The 21,762-nt window shown below is 42.6% G+C and overlaps 1 protein-coding gene and 1 pseudogene across 2 annotated transcripts in view; one reads left to right on the forward strand and one right to left on the reverse strand.

Moving 5' to 3' along the window:
* LOC126292225 (transmembrane protein 151B-like) overlaps positions 1-21,762 on the forward strand; it is a 770,743-nt gene that overhangs the window by 156,308 nt on the left and 592,673 nt on the right. The window lies entirely within an intron of this gene.
* LOC126292360 (5S ribosomal RNA) lies at positions 20,681-20,799 on the reverse strand (annotated as a pseudogene).

Genomic DNA, 21,762 nt, shown 5'->3' on the forward strand with positions numbered 1-21,762 from the left:
GAGAGCCGCCCCCTTTCCGCACATTACGTTGCTCGTACTCTTTTTCAAAGCCAACGTTAGATTCTTGCCAAAGAAGAAGACCCTTTCAAAATTTCCTCCCACCTTGCCGTCGCATTCCGCAAGGAAGAGAGAGCCATACTCTGTGTGAGACAGAGTACACAAATAAACCAGGACTTCTCCCGGAAACGGCCAAAACTCCCCGGGCCACTTGAGGTTCTTGGACACCCAAGTCGTGTTATTGCTATTCAGCTCGCCTTTCTGCCCGTTTTATCTAGAATCGTGACAAAACTGATTTTCACTGTAAGTTTGTAGTTTCCGCTGCCTCGGGCACACGTGCGAATGCCCACGGCTTCCCTTGGCAGCGTGTTGATGTATGCAGCGCCTTCGCCTGCCGCTAATCCTCTGGGGGCCTGCCGCCTGTGAAGCGTGCCGACATGGGCGCGCGACCGGCGCTCGCCCGTGGGCGCTACCTGTGTCCACCTGGTCGCCGGGCTTCCCTGCTAGGAACGCATCGGAAGAATTCCTTTCATGCACAAAGTGTACCAAGTTTGCAAACAGAAGAATCATAGCCCTTTACCGATGCTTAACGACACAATAATTCACCTCCATCACACTTCATATATTGCAATAAACTAATGACAGATTTTAAAAGCAATTGTCTCTTTTAATTAAAAACATGAAAAGCTTTGGTGCTTTTCATTGTCTCATTATAAAATTTGCAATTTTCCGAATAAAATGATATATATATCCCTCATAAACTCACGTGGGAAATATTTTATTTTAGTTTTTAAATATAATCTACCCCATTTGAAAATGTTAAAATTTTTATGTGCATTACTTCAAGATCTAATAAAATCAGTAATTTTTATATAGAAGGCTGTGGATTGCTGTGCTATAAAGGTCATGTCCAGAAGAGGATGGGCACTAGGTTGAGGAAGTTGAAACAAAGTCTGAGAGAAGAAACTTTCTGACGGTAAAACCATAAGAGGCAGGCTGACAGACAAAATGATTGATGAACTACAGCAGTATTATGGGATGACTATTAGAAATAATACTGAGGATTTGTTAAAAATGAAGCAGGCAGTATGGGCTACCTCCTTCCATAGACTGTCAACTGATGAGAAACCGCAATGCCCAGTACCGTACTCAAACAGTTCATATAGCAATAAACATTCCACCCCAGAAGTAGTCATGGATATCATAAAGCCTATTTACAAAGACGTGGCAAATCCTGAATTACTGCAGACTTCAGTGTCTCTTTTATTGAAGAAGTGTCTGTACGGTCAGACGCAAAATCCCAATGAGTCGTTCAATAATCTTACATGGACTCGCTTACCAAAAAATGTTATGTTGGAATGAAGACACTACAGTGGTGGCTCAGTCCTGCTATTATTCCTATTAAAGATGGCAACATTGGTAGGGCGAAAGTGCTGTAGCATAAGGAAATTAATCCTGCAGAAAACTGCATCGGAGAACTTGAATGGATGGACAAGGTTCGCATTGCTAAAGCAGAGTATGCAGCACAGTTGGCCACTAAGGAGTCCAGAAAGAAGAAAAGAAGAAAGAAACTTGGAAAAAGACACAAGAAGATGATATGCAGTATGGTGCACGGAGCTTTGGAGTGTGCCCGCATCTCGTGGTCGTGCGGTAACGTTCTCGCTTCCCACGCCCAGTTTCCCGGATTCGATTCCCGGCGGGGTCAGGCAGAGATTTTCTCTGCCTCGTGATGGCTGGATATTGTGTGATGTCCTTAGGTTAGGTAGGTTTAAGTAGTTCTAAGTTCTAGGGGACTGATGACCATAGATGTTAAGTCCCATATAAAAAAAGCTTCTGAGTGACTAAAAATAAAAAATTAACATATATTGAGTTACAGTCTTTTGAAACTTTAGAAGCTGTTCCAGAAAATTTACATTTTCTGTTGCATTTTCCCCTGAGTCACAGAAACCACTTCGAATAGAATATTAAAAATTTCAGTGGGTAATAACATACATATCCTGAGTCAAATGAACTGAAAGAAGATAATGTTATGTACAATTAAAATTATTTAGGATAACGTACAAAAAGTACACAAAATTTTAACCATGTAATTCAAAAATTGTATTTCCGGAAGCAGTGGCTGAAATGCAATTATTGTAATTCCGTAGACTCAGAACATACAGTTTAATGTCCTGTAAAAGTTCCATGTCAATGGCTACAGTGGTTCCTGAAATAAACGGAAGCCAAGTCACTAAATTTAACATTGTCGGGATAGGGTGTTTCAGCTCCCCTTAAATGCACCAGTACATTTGGTACGCTACTGTTATTTACTTTTGTAGTACCCGTAGACGTTCCGTATCGCGAACATTGCTAAAGTTGAAACTTCCTGGCAGATTAAAACTGTGTACCGGACCGAGACTCGAACTCGAGACCAGTCCCGAGTTCGAGTCTCGGTCCGGCACACACTTTTAATCTGGCAGGAAGTTTCATATCAGCACACACTCCGCTGCAGAGTGAAAATCTAATTCTGGAAACATCCCCCAGGCTGTGGCTAAGCCAAGCCACGGCTGCTGAAAAATGTTCGCTGGTTTTTTTTTGTGAATTTCTGTATTGCTTCTTGTCACGATGCATGTAGGGATTATCCCATAATCTGCTGCCGGCCGATACGGCCGAGCGGAGCGGTTCTAGGCGCTTCAGTCTGGAACCGCGCTACTGCTACGGTCGCAGGTTCGGATCCTGCCTCGGGCATGGATGTGTATGGCGTCCTTAGGTTAGTTAGGTTTAAGTAGTTCTAAGTTCTAGGGGACCGATGACCTCAGATGTTAAGTCCCATAGTGCTCAGAGCCATTTGAAACATAATCTGATGACCTGCTAAACGAACAAAATTTCTTTTTGACTGTGGTAGACGTTGCGCGAGTCGTATAATGGTCATTACAACGAAACACCGAGCGGGGAGGCGCATTAGCTAGAACACTGGACTCGGGCTCGGGAGGTCGACGGTTCAAATCCGTCTCCGGCAATCCTGATTTCGGTTTTCCGTGATTTCCCTAAATCCCTTCAGACAAATGCCAGGATGATTCCTTTGACAGGACACAGCCGATTTCCTTCCCCATCTTATCCAAATCCGTGCTTCTGTTCTGCCTCTAATGTTCTGGTTGTCGACGGGACGTTGAATACTAATTTCCTCCTCAGCAATAAAATAACATCAGGTTGCCAACCATGGGGTGGCTGCACGCAACGACTGTGGTTATATTGGGTTTAGATAGTCGTAGGCAGGTCGTGAAACAAAACTATCTTGTTAAAGCAATTATGGTATAAAGCAACAGAGCAGTGTTACCCTCTGAGAGGAATTTTGTTATGTTGACCGTGTTGTACCTAACGGAGGTGGCATATCGGAAGTGAAAGTCAGAATTACGTAAACATTTAAACAGTAACAAATAATATTTTACCTAGCTACACAGTTTAAAGAGTAAAGGAAATGGTCGCCAGCCTAACTAGGCAAGAGAATGATTAACATTCTCGTTCAAGAAAACAGTTATTACTAACTCTAATGAATAAACACAACCTATACTTTGTCACACGCGAGTGTAGTGAACTCTAACACATACACATGTTTACTGTAAGACTGAAACTAACAGTTAGAGCGGCACAAACTATTTGGAAAATTATAACGGATACCGAAACACACTATTACTTTCAGGGCTTACACAAACTGAATGGTCTTTATAACGTTATTATTACTATTCACTGCAGAATCATTAACTGGATATAGGTTAAGTCTCTCTCAGTTAAATACTTCACTATTTAAAATGAAAGTTAATTGGAATCCACTAACAGGTTGCTTCTCACTATCATTTGAATAAATAAATTATGGTTTCCATAATTAGTGGTCTTCCCATTACTTGTTACCTAGCATTAACACAATAGACAACTGTGGATCCTGTAATATTATTAATATGCACTTCCAATACACAAGAGAGACAAACACTTAGCAAACATGAGTATATGACGTTTCACAACTGCAGTTTTCCACTTTTACTACATTCAGAGACAAAATTAACATATATGTAAGATACTGACTACCCTTCTGCGATTTACAACAGGCAGTAATGTGATCATTTACTAAGCAAAACTTTATAAGCCTCAGTCTTAAGAACTTTTACTTTGAAGTTGCCAACAACACATTAATAAGCTCTTTTACTAGGAAAATTATTTTCAGGAGGCCGCATTAACTTTATCTTTCTTTTTACTATGTTCGAGAGGCATCAATTAGCAAAACACTGGGCTTTAATGTTCTTTCACTAAGGACACTTGGAAATCACTTTACTTCAAACGGAGAGGAACCTGAGAGGTGTTATGATAAGGAGAAAAATCAAGGTAGGTACATAAATTCAGTTATAAATTACCTTATATTTGAGCACACTAACACATCCATTAAGCTGATCCTTCACTGTACATTACTACAGTGTTCCATTACAGTGACTGCGCAATGTGGTGGCGATTGCATGTTGGTAGATGGATTTGCAGGTAGAATTGCTGGACTCTGTCATTTCTTGGTGGCGATGATAGATACAAATTCCAGAATAGTTCCAGCTATTTATCCATCCATCCGAGGCATAGGAAAGTATCAGAAAAAAACCTCTCTCGGAACTAGCACAATATGCATCTTTTACATGGCAGTGCACAGTTTGGTAGCTCGTTCCCGACTGACTCTCAATTCCACCTTTTCTACCTAGGCCAACCACAATTTGCGTGCGTTACACAGTTCCGTTCCCGAGGGGAACCACTTCACCTTTTACATACAAACCCACTAAGAACCCTAAGTGAAGGTCAGCAGTTTACATAACAGCAAACAAACACATTAAATAGAACAGTAAAACAGAACATTTTCACATATTGACATTTCTACAAAAAATTATTCATACAGAAATTACTATTATGTATAGTAAGTTTTGTTCCCTCCAAATGGGACAAAGAATTTAAATGACAGATGTACTACACTGCATAGAATCAAACCACGACATCAAAGTTTTAACAAAGAAAGGAGTATACAATTTTGTGTTATCGATTCAATCAAACACATTTACAAAAGCTCAACAATGTAATATTAAACCAAAGCAAAAGGCAAAATAAATCCGTACAGCATTAGAGCCATGGTGTTACAACTTGAGCCGGCCGGTGTGGCCGTGCGGTTCTGGGCGCTTCAGTCTGGAGCCGCGCGACCGCTACCGTCGCGGGTTCGAGTCCTGCCTCGGGCATGGCTGTGTGTGACGTCCTTAGGTTAGTTAGGTTTAAGTAGTTCTAAGTTCTAGCGGACTGATGACCTTAGAAGTTAATTCCCATAGTGCTCAGAGCAGTCCGTCTGTTACAACTACAACTACAACTACAATTCCGCACTGCATTGATAATGACCTGACACAGGTGGAAATCTGATCTGCGTTGTGACTATAAATGTCATATTGAAACAACTTAATTCCGCGACTGATTACTGCTCTAACCCAATAAAACAACAGTCAATAGTAATGAAATGCGAACCTCCGGTAGATAATATAGAATAGGTATGTACAACACGACTTTGACATACGGGTTGTGTACCGTTAACTGAAGCTTAAACATCATTTACAAATATGGACGCTAACAAGAAACGTAACAGGTTTCAGGCTAGAACTGCTATGTCTGCGCTGCGGAAGACGACATGGCGCCCGCCAGAGGCCGTTGGAGCACAGGTGTGTGTGTGTGTGTGTGTGTGTGTGTGTGTGTGTGTGTGTGCGCGCCGAGCGCCATGACTCTGCGTGGCTTACGTGGAAGCCTCTGGTCAAGTAAAGAACTTAGCCTACACATAGGCGTCAGAAATTACGCAATGCTCCACATTCCCGTTCACTCGCAATTTTTACAAGGAATTTACTGAGTAACATTAAAAAGATTTTGAAGCGACGAATGACAGCACTGGACACAGGGATGGTACAGCGTCGTCTTCTGAGGCGACTGACACAAACACCACACAGAGCCGACTGCCTGTATACCGAGTTTCACCCTCTAGCACCTCTACTACTCACATAAAGTACCATTTTACTGCATCAGTCGGTATACCGTATATCGTCCAAAATTGACGCAAGAAACCGAAACTTTGTAAGGTGGCGTTGGTTTTGGCGGAAAACAGTATAAACAAATGATAGTAAAGTAGAAACACTGTGACGAATATAGAACGTAAACAACTGCAACGGGCATAGCGGTAGACAAAAATGTCGTTGGTTTTTCCAACTTAAAGGATTTTGCCACCTCTGCCAGATGATTTCATCAATCTCATGTTGAGACCATGACGTCCATTCTTCCTGCACAACTGCTCGCGAGTCTTGGCGTGTGGTGGGCGGATGCTCACATGATGCGGCCTGTGTCCCCAGCGCATCCCAGACACAGGACGGGGAAGCAGACACCAGTGTACACTATGCACAACTATTCCAACCTACATCGAAAAGTTTCCTACAAACATTCGTGCCTTTGTACTAGATTCCACTACTGTAGCTTCTCGCGCCTCGTGCCGCACAGATTACGTGGTGACCTGATTTCTCCGGTACTCGCTGCTGCAGACGGCCGTTGCGAATTGCTGGCCCTGCGCATCGCCAGGACACGCTGGGGAGGAAGAACCAGCGTAGCCGTGCGGGCGCACGAAGTTGGGCTTCCGCGGTCACGCGAGATTCGAGCGCGATGGCGCCGGATTAACCTGTCCTAATTGCGCGCTTATCGGCGAACTAAGCGCGCCGGTCTAACTAGGGGCTGCTAATGACGTCAGCGAGGATGCTCTGCTGCGAGCTCTATGGGAGAGCCGGCGGCGAGACGTGTCCTGCGCTGCACCTTAGGCCGGCGTTACACCATCACATTTCTTTGACAAAGAAATACGATCAAATATTCGTCAAATTTCTTTGACAAAGCTCTTTGAGGTGGCGGTAAAAAGGGGCATTACACTGTCTTCGTATTTTTCGTCAAATTCCAAGATGGACGGCGACTAGTTACTATGTGCTGCAGTTGCTAGTACCACGGAGACATTTGGGAGAAAAGCGGCCGAGAAAAAGGAAACGTACTTGGATAAAGCCGTAGGTATCACGTAGAGATAATAAAAGCGTTCAGGAAAATTTGTTAGAGAGCTGCACGCGCAGTAAGTCAAGTTTTAACAGATAAATTACTTACGAATGCACGAGAGCTTATTTCAGTATTTGCTAAGTGGCTTCTCATATTGCAAAGTAGAACATCCTCTTGAGAAATGTTATAGGTGCACAAGACAGGCAAACTGTGACACTGCCGCCGGCCGGAGTGGCCGAGCGGTTCTAGGCGCTTCAGTCTGGAACCGCGCGACCGCTACGGTCGCAGGTTCGAATCCTGCCTCGGGAATGGATGTGTGTGATGTCCGTAGGTTAATAACACATTGGACATTAACCAAAATAATTCCAGAAACGTGTGAAGCGATTTACAGAGCACTGAAGGGGAATATGCGAAGATAAATAAATATTAGTGCAATAAGAACTATTTTTAATTTTGAATAACTTAATTAATTGAATTAATGTTCCAACAACTACAAAATTAGTAAAAAGTACGAAACAGATGAAGAGCTTTTTAGCTTGTGGCATCTGGAGTTCAAAAACAGACAGAGTAGAATGAAGAGCTAAAAAACAATTTGTTGCTTTAGAATGTGGCCACGTCCTCTATTCCGGCTTGCTGAAAAAGCACCTGGATGTTTCCAGATGTAGAGGCGGATGGCTGTAGCTGTGATTGTGGACATGAGGTCTCCTGCAGCATATTCCACCTTCCCATCAACATACAATTAATAACATGCACTGTGCCCCTTCCTCACCTCCACCCTACTCGATGCAAGTTTCTTATTTTTTTAAAAAAAGTCAAAGGAACGAACCAACTTTGGAGTCATGTTTACAAACACACTACAGATATATAAAATAGCTGTAGCGACGCCAGCGCTTGAAGTGGAGACATTTCACGTTGCAGTGAACGGAAGACGAACGACTTTTATGATCAAATCTACAGAGAGGCTCTAGATTTGTTCATATTTATTTGACGGCAGGCGGCATTTGGCGAAGTTTCCAATTACTCTATGAAATTTCTTTGACATAAATATTAGATATATCATATTTGACAAAGAAATATGACAGTGTAATACCGGCCTTACCGCCGTGCAGAGTTAACATTAGGACTGGATGAATTGTGAGCAGGCTGGTTAACAGAAAGTTGAGCGCCATCGTCAGGGTAGACCAACTATATGTGCACCGTTGTCTCGGAAGACCTCCAAATCTGCATTTACACTCCGCGAATTACCATAAAGTGCGTGGAAAAGTTTCTGTTGTACAATACATAGGACGTGCCGTTTATCTTGACTACACCGAGGAAATATTTGTGCAGACGCAAAATAAAAAAGTATCAAATAAATGTTGCTTTTCCTATTCAATATGGCACAGTTAAATTGACTCATTACACCGTGTGGTGTCTATTCCTGTAATTGAATCTGATGATGATATTTTCGAAATGCGTCATTACAAAGAGTGGTCACAAAAACAGCTGTGGCTGTTTTACTATTATCATAGCGTCCAAAATAGCTATTTCCATACTCCTATATAGTATCAACAAGAACGCACACCTCATTCGCGATTTTACATCGCAAATGCAAATGTTGTTTAGCTACAGGGGTGACATTAATCAACATGATTGCTATTCTCGGAACTTTGGTTGTTACGAATATAGGATCAGTAGAACTTCTTCTTTAAGTATAACCCTTGATTTTTTCCTCTAATTGCTCAGACGTAAACCGTATTTTTTAAAAAAATAACTTTGCCAAGTTAATCAGAAAAACCAAAACTTTATACTAAATAAGACTATACCGTGAGAGTACGTATTGTACAGCAGTGAAGAGTGCTACAGCTCGTGACGTTACAATACGTGAATTGCAGTTCCAAACGGAATAAAAATGCTCTATAGAATTACGGATCAAATTTTGAAAGAATCAGACACGAAAATGTTTCTGTAGGCAACATGCCCTGTGAATTTGCGTACGCAGTCCGACTAAACAAAATTCCAAACACAGAATAATGCAATCGCGAATGCAACACTGCACTTTTAACATTGCATTGTCAAATAAAATCGTCTGTATATGATATGAAATCTGACCTGATCCTTACCTAAGCTGAATTCCGAAAAGCAACGCGTAACACTGAACGATGTCACTGTATCCTGACCGTAATATAACTGGCCCTAACAAATTTCATATGGTACTTCTTCAAAGCGATGAACGTTAAAATGCAGTGCACCAGAAAGCAAGCTAAAAGGAACAATGCAAGAACGTGCAACTGTTCTAAACAGCTAATGCTTCAACCACTGGAGTTCCGCAAAATGAAATGCGGCGACACATATAGTAGATAATATGAAATTGCGAGAGGATGGTGCTCGATTTTGAACTTGCAAAATAATTAAATGGAAACAAACCTTTCAAAGGCTGTATTGCAAAAATTGAAAACTCATTTTCTAATTATTACAATCATCTTCACAAAAATTATCTTTTATATCGAATATCGCTATGCCATGCGATTAATTACTGAAAATTATAAATCAGTGATCAAATATATAATCTCTGAGAGTAAGCCATGTGAACTGATTACTTAGTCTCGTCTGCACAACGAACTAACCAATTCAATCCAACAAGGAAAAAATTTTAACTAAAAATTTCTTTTTTCACACGCGTCACAAATACGCAAAAGCAAGGAATGCAACAACAACTTTAACTCACAGTCTTCAGCTGTCCAATTAATCTTTACGAACTCATATACCAAAATTTATGATCTTCTGCATGTTTCTCCCTGTGCTCTACGAGCTCTAACTTCTCTTACAATGGCTTCTGCATCGACAATATTACTGACAATCAAAGATCACACTGCTTGTACACACAATCTCTCTGGCGTAATATATCGACTATTGAAAACTACTGTTTGAAAAATGTTTAGCATACAAATATGAAGTATGACGTATCCGATGAAAACATAATGGTCACATCACTTGCCTTGAATACTAGAAATAAACCAGAAATCTTACAACACCATTCTGTAAACAAGACGTTATTTAAAAACGTAACACAACAATGACTTTGACTCTCCCGTTTCTTCAGAACAAAGTGTAGGCATCCAGAGCAATGTAACTCGTTCAGTTGCTGAAGCAGACAGCAAACGAACGCAAATGGAAGGAAAATATACACCGCACTGTCAAACGTCTTCAATTAAATGACAGAGAAGGTAGAAATAGTAGTTATCTAGGAGAATACGGGAAAATTTTTGCACATGTTATTCTACTAACTTCCATTCGTTGTACAGGGTGATCTGAAGCTCTTCGTTCAAACTAATACACAAGGTAAAGAACATGAAAACAAGTGTATTTCGTCAAGGAACAAATGGTCGCTATAGTCTACTTGTAATGTTAGGGGACATTTTCTTAGAGGCGCTGACGTAAGCTATTGTACCGGTGTCAGTGGCTGGAAATGTGTACTTCCCGAGCACAGGGTCCCGGGTTCAATTCCCGGCGGGGTCAGGGATTTTCACCTGCCTCGAGATGACTGGGTGTTGTGTCGTCTTCACCATCATCATTGATTCCCATTACAGTCGGAGGAAGGTAACGGCGAACCACCTCCATTAGGACCACGCCTGGTAGGGCGACGCGGGTCTCCCGCATCTCCCCTAAGCTCTGTCAAGAAGCATGGGGGCTTCATCATCATCACACGACCTGTGCGTAGACATCTAGTGCCACGTACCGCCACAAACCTGCCAACAAACTGCCGGACCCGTGAAATGCAGAATAGTTGATCAGTGTATATGAGGAACAACAGTGGACCTTGGGGAACCTCGTACGTGATTTCTCCCCAGTTAGTAATTCAATCAACATAGTCTTGGGACATAATTCTAAGTACAACATTCTGCATTCTTTTGGTTAGATATGATATCCATTGACGGGCTATAGCATCAATCACACAAAAATTCAATTTATCTAGAAGAATACTGTGATTCACACATCCAAAGGCCTTAGATAAGACGCCAAAAATACCAACCTGCGCTATATTTACATCTACATCGTCAATCGATGCTCTGCAAAATTACACTTAAGTGCCTGACAGAGGGTTCATCGAACCACCTTCACAATAATTCTTTGTTATTCCACTCTCGAACAGCGCGCGAATAAAACGAACACCTTAATCTTTCCGTGCCAGCACTGGTTTCCCTAGTTTTATTATGATGATTGTTTCTCCCTTTGTAGGTCGTTGTCAACAAGATAGTTTCGCATTCAGAGAAAGTTGGTGATTGAAACTTCAAAAGAAGATTCCAAAAATGTTCAAATGTGTGTGAAATCTTATGGGACTTAACTGCTAAGGTCATAAGTCCCTAAGCTTACACACTACTTAACCTAAATTATCCTAAGGACAAACATACACACCCATGCCCGAGGGAGGACTCGAACCTCCGCCGGGATCAGCCGCACAGTCCATGACTGCAGCGCCTTAGACCAGGTAAGAAGATTAAGGCGGAACGAAAAACACCACTGTTCCAACGATGTCCGGCCCAAATCCTGCATCATGTCCGCGACACTCGCTCCACTATCTCGAGATAATACAAAACGTGCTACTCTTCTTTGTACTTTCTCGATGGACTCCGTTAATCCCATCTGGTAAGGGTCCCACAGCGCGCAGCGGTACTCCAAAAGAGGGTGGACAAGTGTAGTGTAGGCAGTCTCTCTAGAGGATCTGTTACACTTTCTACGTGTTCTGCCAATACAACGCATTCTTTGGTTTGCGTTCCCCACAGCATTTTCTGTCCTTCTCAATTTAAATCGTTCGTTATCGAAATTCCTAGGTATTTAGTTGAATTTAGACTGATTTCTGGTGTAAACGAAGTTTGTAAAATCTGGCGAATGAACATGGAAAGGGCATTCTCAGTAGAGCAATTCTTATGAAACTCAAACTGTGATCTGCTGAGGATGTTATTGGAGTTCAGGTGAGATACTATTGTAGAATACATCGCTACTCAGAAATTTTGGAAAATGATGTCGGCAGTGAAACAGGCCAGTAATTATTGACGTCTCTCCTTGTCACCTTTCTTAAAGAGGGATTCAGTATTGCCGTACATCAGTCTTCCTGGAAAAATGCCTTAAGTTAGTGACGCATTACGTATTTGAGACCGGGCTTATTGTATAGGGGCAAATCTTTACTACTGTACCGGGACAACAGCAACGATATGATTTGCCAGAGCGTCGGCCACAGTTTGAAGTGTAAAGAAGGAGCGGCGAGCAGCAAATTGTGACACGATACAGAGTGGGGGCGAGGTCACAGTTTCCCTTTGTGCAGCTCTCCTTTGTTACGGCGTCCCATTGAGCGCGCACACAATGGCGGCTGCTGCCTCGGGGCAGAGAGACACACCCCCCCTGCGTCCCTCTCCCTCCCCCGCTGTTCCACAAACTGAGTTACGCCGTGCAATTCGGAAAACTCGCGGCCACTGAGCGACTGAACAAGCGGCTGCTCGCTCAGCTATTAAAGCAATCGCTGCTGGCGCTAGCTGCTGCTCCTCTCACTGCACTCATAAAAAAGTCAAAGCGTACGTCGTCGACGAGTCCCAACTAGAAATAGTGACGTCACTTACACGACTGCGAGTAGAAGTTTCACTTTTCAGGCTTTTGCAATCCGCTAGGAGACAGTGCCATTGATATACTGAAGCGGTATTGTTCGCACGCTCCATTTAAGTCCTTCGGGATCGTAATAGATCGCTGTTTTGATGATCGGAGTCTGTGGTAGCACAAGCAGAAGCTATGAGAAATAATTCGCTCTCACTATGGCCATTTTGAGCTGAAAATGCTTTTAAACTGTGTTTATTTTACTAGTCACACTTCTTTAGCCCTCTCTTTACATTTCCATGAAAATGACTGAAAATGTGATTCTTGGCGTTGTAGAAAAGAAAGGACTAACCAGAGATAGGGAGAAGATGGTGGTTTTGAGAAGAGAAATCTGAATATTTTCCAGAACGCAAATGCAATTCAGAAATAGTTGCTAATCAGATAAGGGGAATAATTATTTAAGCAAGTAAACAGTATTTAACCATAGTTTACGTAAATTCACGTGACAGTGTGATGGCAGAAATCGTAAGATGACTTAGCCGGCCCTATGGACCTATGCGGTCAATGTTAAATGAGCCAAGTTTATGTACCTTCATCTTTGGAACCGAAGAAGATAACTATCTAAAGCTTTTACAGGTAATTTATCCACATTATTTATGTCTACTGAAGCAGCATAAAGACACAAGATGCAAAAGAACGAAAGTAATCTCTTTTTTAAACATGTCATTTTTATTGTAAATATTTGTCCATATAAGCCCTTAGATTCAAACCCATGATTGTGCCTCAGTCGGCACAGTATGTTATACTACAAATATCACACAGTTTCATGGAACTATCCCAGGTAATATATAAGTCATTTTCAGAAAATCGTGTCGAAATTGAATATGATTAAAAACTCGCTCATATATTTCAATTGACGATCAGAAGCAGCCAGCAGCATATTTAGCGTCATATTCTCTGCCACCCTCCTCCTCTAAAAGCGTTTTCCTCCTGGCTGGTGTCTCGACTTGACTTATAATTTCAACCAGGCTATTGCACGACAGCCTGGGAAGATGTTACGAAGGGATAGAACTCTTCTTCTCCCCATGTATCCATCATTACATTTTAGTACAGCATCACTAACTCCCTGTTCCAGTGTACTTCAGAGAAACATGTTTTGATACTGTTATCCAGATAATATCATTGAAAGACTTATTGGCATTCTGAGTCCACACATGTAGACACTTTCAGAGGAGGTCTCGGCGAGTTTAGGTTCCTATAAATCCACATGATGGCTACCATAAAAATTTCACGAACAGAGTTCTTGTCTTCCAAATACACACACTGAGACTTCAGCCTTCCGGAATTTACACCATGATTCAGGTCCAGATGCGCAAAGTGAATGTATGTTTGCTGTCAGTTGAAAGTGTGTGGAACTTCACTGAAGAGCCAAAGAAATTGGTACACCTACCTAATACCGTTTAGGGCAACGGCGAGCATGCAGGGGAGCCGCAACACTACGTGGCATGGACTCGACTAATGTCTCAAGTAGTGCTGGAGGGAACTGACGCCATGAATCTTGTAGGACTGTCCATAAATCCGTACGATTACAAGTGGGAGGAGATCTCTTCTGAACAGCACGTTGAAAGTCATCCCAGATATACTCAATAATGTTCATGTCTGGGGAGTTTGGTGGCCAGCGGAAGCGTTTCAATCAGAAGAGTGTTCCTGGAGCCACTCTGCAGAAATTCTGGACGTCTAGGGTGTCGCATTGCCCTGCTGGAACTGCCCAAGTCCGTCGGAATGCAGAATGGTCATGAATGGATGCAGGTCATCAGACAGGATGGTTACGTACGTGTTACCTCTCAGAGCGATGTCTAGACGTATCAGTGGTCTCATGTCACTCCAACTGCAGACATCCCCCACCATTACAGAGACTACACCAGCTTGAACAGTCCCCCGCTGATATGCAAAACCCATGGATTCAGGAAGTTGTCTCTGTACCCGTACACGTCCATCCTCTCGATATAAGTTGAAACGGGACTCGTCCGATCAGGGAACATGTTTCCAGTCAACAGTCCAAGAATGGTGTTGAGCGACCCAGGCGAGGCATAAAGCTTTGTGTCGTGCAGTCATCAAGGGTACACAAGTGGGCCTTCAGCTCCAAAGTTCCATAGAGATGATGTTTCATTGAATGGTTCGCACGCTGACACTTGTTGATGGCCCAGCATTGAAATCTGCAGCAATTTGCGAAAGGGTTGCACTTAGTTGCACTTACGTCATGTTGAATGATTCTCTTCAGTCGTCGTTGATCCCGTTCTTGCAGGATCTCTTTCCGGCCACAACTATGTCGGAGATTTGATGTTTCACCGGATTCCTGATATTCACGTTACACTCGTGAAATGGTCGTACGGTCATCACTATCTCGAAGAACCTGTGTCCCATCGTTCGTGCGGCGACTATAATACCACGTTCAAATTCAGTTACCTGATGATAACCTATCATTGTAGCAGCAGTAACAGAGCTAACAACTGCGCCAGACACTTGTTGTCTTATATTGGCGTTCCCAACCACAGTGCATGCCTATACAAAAGGCCGGCCGAAGTGGCCGAGCGATTCTAGACGCTACAGTCTGAAACCGCTACGCTCGCAGGTTCGAACCCTGCCTCGGGCATGGATATGTGTGATGTCCTTAGGTTAGTTTAAGTAGTGCTAAGTTCTAGGACACTGATGACCTGAGCAGTCACGTCCCATAGTGTTCAGAGCCATTTTTGAACTTATACAAAATTGTTGGCGCTTCAGTGTAGATTTTTATGAGGTGTAAAAACTTCTATCCACAAATCAGCACGGTTTTGGAAAGAATCAGTGTTGCGAAACTCAGGTTACCCTTTTCTCAAAAGACAATCTGAAAACCATGGATGAAGGGCAATAGGCACGTTACATATTGCTACAATTCCGATAAGAGTTTGAAATGGTGCGCAGTGTAGACTGTTCACGATGATGCGAGCACAGATAATAGGTCCCGAGATGTGTGAGTGGCTTATAGACTTCTCAAGTAATAGAACCCAATGTGTTGTCCTCGACTGCGAGTGTTCATTCCAGACAAGGATATCGTCAGGAGTGCCGCAGACAAGTGTGACAGAACCATGATGATGTATGTATTAAACCGGGGACCGAGAAACGACGGAGAGGCTTCGTCCCGCCGTATCCCTCAGTGGTACACAACCCTACAACAGGCCACAGCAGTCCACCCACATTACCGCCGCCCCACACCGAACCTAGGGTTATTGTGCGGTCCGACCCCCCGTGGAACCCTCCCCAGGAACGTCTGATACCAGACGAGTGTAGTCCCAATGTTTGCGGGATAGAGTAATTATTGTGTACGCGTATGTGGAAATGGTGTTCGCGCAGCAGTCGCCGACACTATGTAACTGAGGCGGAATAAGGGGAACTAGACAGCATTCGCTGAGGTAGATGGAAAATTGCCCCAGGACACTAATTCGCCTGGCGGATTCGTGCCAGGGACCGGCACGCCTTCCTGCTGGGGAAGCAGTGCGTTAAACCGCGCGGCTAGCCTGGCGGGCCACCATTACGCTACTCTATGTACATAAATGGTCTGACAGACTGGATCAGCAGTAACCTGGAACTGTTTGGTGATGACGCTGTGGTGTACAGTCTATAACACCCCAACCGTTACTTATCTGGTTTTGGCGTTTGTTCACCCCAGCTACTTGACCAACAGATCTACAGAGAGTGCAAAACTGCCGCAATATCAGATAATGCAAAAAAATTAATAAGACCCTGTGACTCCTGATTGAACTGCAGTGGCAGTGTTGACATTAATTGATTCAGAATTGATCACTTTTAATTGAAAGGGGTGCACATTGATATTATTTTCGGCTGTTGAACACCAGATGCAAATATTGAACAAAAAATTAATTAAGAAAGTGACTTGGGATTTCAAATACTTTATTGAAAACAGATACAGTCGATTAGCACAAAGTTATTTTAACTCCCGACCTTCATTCATCACATTACGCGACTCTCATATCAGACAGTGGCAATAAATTGTGTTTACGTGGAGTAAAGTGCGATAATTTAAAATTAATTCCTATCGACTGACCCAGGCGTAATGTGAAGTGCGAGAAGAATTCCACAATACACGGCTCATGAAACCCTCGTGGAAACTTTGCCGATGTGATCCAAGAAATTAATCAGTGACCTAATTCAAGCCGGAGCGGGTGCAATAACACCGAATTCAGCATGGTGGGGTCGCGTCGTGAGGACGCTGGCCAGGCTCGTGGTGGTGCAAGGCTGTGCTCGTCTATTCACTCCTAGCTATCTTGCTCAGTACATAACTCAACCAAAACTTTCTATCTCCAAGCTCAATCGTTCCATTTGCTAAATACTAAACTGCAAAGGTGCTCACTCTTTCTCAGGCAAGCTGAGTAAAGAAAGCCACATTCACACTCTAGGCAAGCTGGGAACGGAAGACCACTATGGATATTTCTCCCAGTCCACTCTTCGCCTTGGTTTCCCCTCCACTTACGCTAATTACAGCGTAAGTTGCGTTATTTATGCGTCGCTTCCCAGCGCCGACTAATGCCTGCTCTGAAAAGTGAACAAATTCCCACAAACTTACCCTTCCTCTCAACTTGTGCTATTTAGCTCCTCCCAGGCCATCCATCAACGTTAGTGTCTGCACAAAACACCAATTTTTCTGGAATTCTGACTCCCAGGAGAGTACCTCAAATTCTTTGGTCCTACATTCCCATCGGAGGCTGGCATATTTCATTCTGTTGTTCTTCACCTGATTTACTTCAGACTCTGCAGACCGTGAATTCAGGGTGAAATTGCTATAGTCACAAACACACATATTTTGGCCTCTGTTGCCGCTCCACTGTATCTTTGTGGGGCTTTCTCTCATGTTTCACTGAAAATGGGATGACGGACATTTATCAAAAGGCATACTAGTTCATCGTCTGCTTCCCGGTACACCAGCATGGAGTCAACCATCCACTCACTGTCACTCTTCTAAAGGCCGCGCCCCTTTACTGCTTTGTCAGAGCTTGAGCCAACCTAAGCTGCCTATTGTCGCTTCCCTTCGCCGCTCCCCAGCTGTCCATGGTCAGCTCTGAATACTTCCCTGGGATAAACTAGCCTACAGTAAATTGACTCATTTCCACAAAGCTTTCATGTTGTGTTAATTACTTTAAAACCATGACCTGACATTAATTATTCCAATACATCCATACTATACCCTCAACAAAATGCATCGTGCCTTGTCAGTCAGTTTTGTTCAGCCCTACTGTTCGCTCAACATGAGTTACATCATCTTTAATGACTTCTTGCCATCTTATAAGTCGAATGACTGCAGGAGGATACAAGGTGATTTGGACAGAATTTCTAGTTGTGTGATGCTATGAACGTGGAAAAATGTACATTAATGCGGATGAGTAGGAGAAACAGCCCCGTAATGTTTGGGTTCAGCATTAGTAGTGACCTACTTGACGCTTTCAGATCGTTTAATGTGTAACGTTGGAAAGCCATAGAAATGCAAGGAGAATGGAAGGATTGTACTACTGGAGGTTATTGCGACAATTTCAGGAATGTGTGATTCATCTGTATGGGAGATTATGCATAGAGCGCAGGTGCAACCCACTCTTGAGTATTGCTCAGGCGTTTGGGATCCTGACCAGGTCAGGTTAAAGGAAGACATCGAAGCAATTCGGAGGTGGGCTACTAGATTTGTTACCGGTAGATCCGACCAACACGGAAGTATTACAGACCTGCTTCGGGAACTCAAATGACAGTCGCTGGAGGGAAGGCGATGTTGTTTTGAAGGAACATTAACTGAGACAATTGGAGACCCGGCATTGGAAACTGACTATAGAGCGATTCTACTCCGGCCAACACGCATTTAATAAATAAACCAACACTATGCGAACAGACCTTGGAGGCCCAATTGTACCGAATGGCCGCCATGTCATCGTAGGCCCCTAGGCGTCACGGGATGTGAATACGGGGGGCGCACCTCTCTGCTGGCAGTCGACAGTTTTCGTGACTGGAGCCGCTACTTCTCAGTCAGGCAGCTCCTCAACTGGTCTCACAAGGGCTGAGTGCACCGCGCTAGAGAGCCTGTATACAGAGAGAGTGGCCATAGGTGAAGCTGCCCGTGATTGGTTGATTAGCTTTGGCGCCATTTTTCTGCCAAACGTCTCTCGCGCTTCCTGTCTTCGCCGTGCTTTTGAGTTGAATTGAAGTTCAGAGTACTGTTGCAAACGATTAAAAGGTATCTGAATTATTGAGAGACTTGTTATGCGTTGTGGATGCTTCTTCGATTTAGTTGTACATCGTTTTTAGTATGTAATTAGCGTTTGCGGTCTTAAATACGAGTTGAAATAATGAAGCGTTTTGTGATGAAGTCGGTAGGCCTACATGTTTGAAGTAAACACGTTAATAATCGTGCAGTATTGTTTTTGACATCTGTAATTCGTTCTGCAGACGTTCGTAAACGATGCCAGGAAGGAATAAGTGACTCTTGCAATAAAGTCCAGGTACAACTTTCTTAATGGTATATATTATCCGAAATATTTATTTAGTTACGCCTATAAAAATGTTTGGTTCTTCACTTTGATCAGAGAACTCTGATTTTAAGGGCCCAGTTTTTTAAAAATATTTTTAGTCACGCAAAACAGGTAGGTCTATTACAATTAACTGCATTTTAAGCTGTTATTTCTTTAACAATTCGTGCATACTGGTAACATCACAAGCCAATATCTGACAGTCCTTGCTGGAAACGGAAAGTTCCTGTGATAGTTGTGCCATGCTCATTCCACTTTATAGCGTCAAACTGTATTTCGTTCCGAATCAGAACACTAGGCATTATTTTGGTTTCAGTATTATTGCCTGACTGTTGAAGCAGGCAAGTATAAGCACGTTTTCCCGCAGTTGTCGTGGTTGCTGAAACATTATTCTCTACGAGAGGTATTCAGTGTATATAGGAAGCCGTCAGCAGTTGTTTACTTTTGACGTGCAGAAAGTTTGAAGACGTTACAAGAAGTACTAATACGTCTCACACTTTTCACATGTCACAAGTAAACAACAGCTTATGACTTTCATTCATCTGATGTAATACAGGTACGTTAAATATTTAGCGTTATCCGCTTCCAATACAAAACAAATGCTATACACTTGTAAGTAGGCTGTTTAGATTTTTTTATTGGTAACGCCGCCGCCACGTAGCGCTCTGTATGAAAATCACTGGCTGTGCCGTGTGCAGTCTGTGGCTGGTTTGCATTGTTGTCTGCCATTGTAGTGTTGGGCAGCGGCAGCTGGATGCTAACAGCACGTAGCGTTGCGCAGTTGGAGGTGAGCCGCCAGCAGTAGTGGACGTGGGGAGAGAGATGGCGGAGTTTTGAAATTTGTAAGAATTGGTGTCACGAACTGATTATATATATACTATTAAGATAAATACATTGTTTGTTCTGTATTAAAATCTTTCATTTGCTAACTATGCCTACCAGTAGTTAGTGCCTTCAGTAGTTTACATCTTTTATTTAGCTGGCAGTAGTGGCGCTCGCTGTATTGCAGTAGCTTGAGTAACGAAGATTTTGGTGAGGTAAGTGATTTGTGAAACGTATAGGTTAATGTTAGTCAGGGCCATTCTTTCGTAGGGATTTTTGGAAGTCAGATTGCGTTGCGCCAAAAATATTGTGTTTCAGTTTAAGCACAGTCGTGTATAATTTTTCTAAGGGGACATTTCACACTATATTTTTTTATTTACGTTACTTTTATTGCAATATGTCTAGTAAAAGAACATTAAAGGAGATAAATGCAAGTAACGAATAATTTTTACAGCCACTGTATCAAATTTTCCTGTGCTATAGGTAGTAGGTTACTATGAGCTTTAAAGAAAGGCATTTAACGAATGATCCCGCCCTACTGTCTTGTGCTTTTGATTCGGTGAGTGGGTACTCCACTACAGGCCATTTAAAAGCCCCGCCCGCAGTTTGGCAGAGAAATGGCCGCCGTGTCGTCCGGTTGGCCACTCTGTCCCTACACAGGCTCTCTACAGCGCGCTTACCAACAGCGCTCGGCGGACCCAGACGGTGACCCATCCAAGTGCTAGCCAAGCCCAACAGTGCTTAACTTCGGTGATCTGGCGGGAAGCGGCGTTACCACGGCGGCAAGGCCGTTGGCCACACGTTCCACATAGGGAAAAGTAAGATAAGGAAAATTAGTGCTCCTATGGAGGCAAATAGAAAGTCCTTTCTCCCTCACTCTAAGTACGAGTGGAACAGGAAACAAAACGACTAGATGCTGTTACGGTACGTCGCATAAATATTGACATTTTTGTCGTTTGTAAACCTTAGTTAATTATTTTATGAATATAATTAGTGTAACAGATATAGTTAATGTTCCTAAAACAACTAATATGCAGCGATAATTTGAGAGTAGCATCTTTAATTAATGTCTATGAAAATAAAAAAGGATCGAAAGAGACGCGATTGTATGGCCGAGGAGGAAGGACGTACTTTATGGGACACACACTGTTTTGTCTCGTGGTACAGCAGGCAGCCATTGAGCGGCTACACATATTTTATGTAAGTTATTCGTATTTATTACTAAAATAAAATTGTTATTATTATCACGAAATGAATAGTAATAGTTGTCACCTCAAACGATTGCAGTGGCTAACTATTTTTAATAAGCATTTTTTCAGTAATTTGCGCTGCGAGGAGCTCAGCTTCCGATGCAGCCTCTGGTCGGCGATTACGCGCCGAACTATTAATTTATTTTTCAAGGTGTTACCAGTAAATGTAAATGCGAGAGATTTCTTTGTAAGAACCTTTTTAAATTGCAACAGATAATTAATTTACGTTAAAGTTCATTTTTTTAAAATTGTCAGATTCCATGAGTTCAGTAAGTTTTATCTCGGCCGCTCCAAGGCAACAATCGAAATTCTCTCAACCCTTGCTTTGCAATCAATAAATAGAAATTAACAAAATTACATTCAATTCAGTAAACGGCGACTATATTAATCTAAAGTTAGTACATGAATAACTGAGGCCCTTCAAGAACCCGTTTCATATTTACTTATGCACGTAAGTAAAAGTGATAAGATAAGACACTATCCCTGAGAGAAAGAATCATGCATTAAAA

The sequence above is a fragment of the Schistocerca gregaria genome, chromosome 9 (assembly GCF_023897955.1).
Source record: "Schistocerca gregaria isolate iqSchGreg1 chromosome 9, iqSchGreg1.2, whole genome shotgun sequence".
Lineage (NCBI taxonomy): Eukaryota > Metazoa > Arthropoda > Insecta > Orthoptera > Acrididae > Schistocerca > Schistocerca gregaria.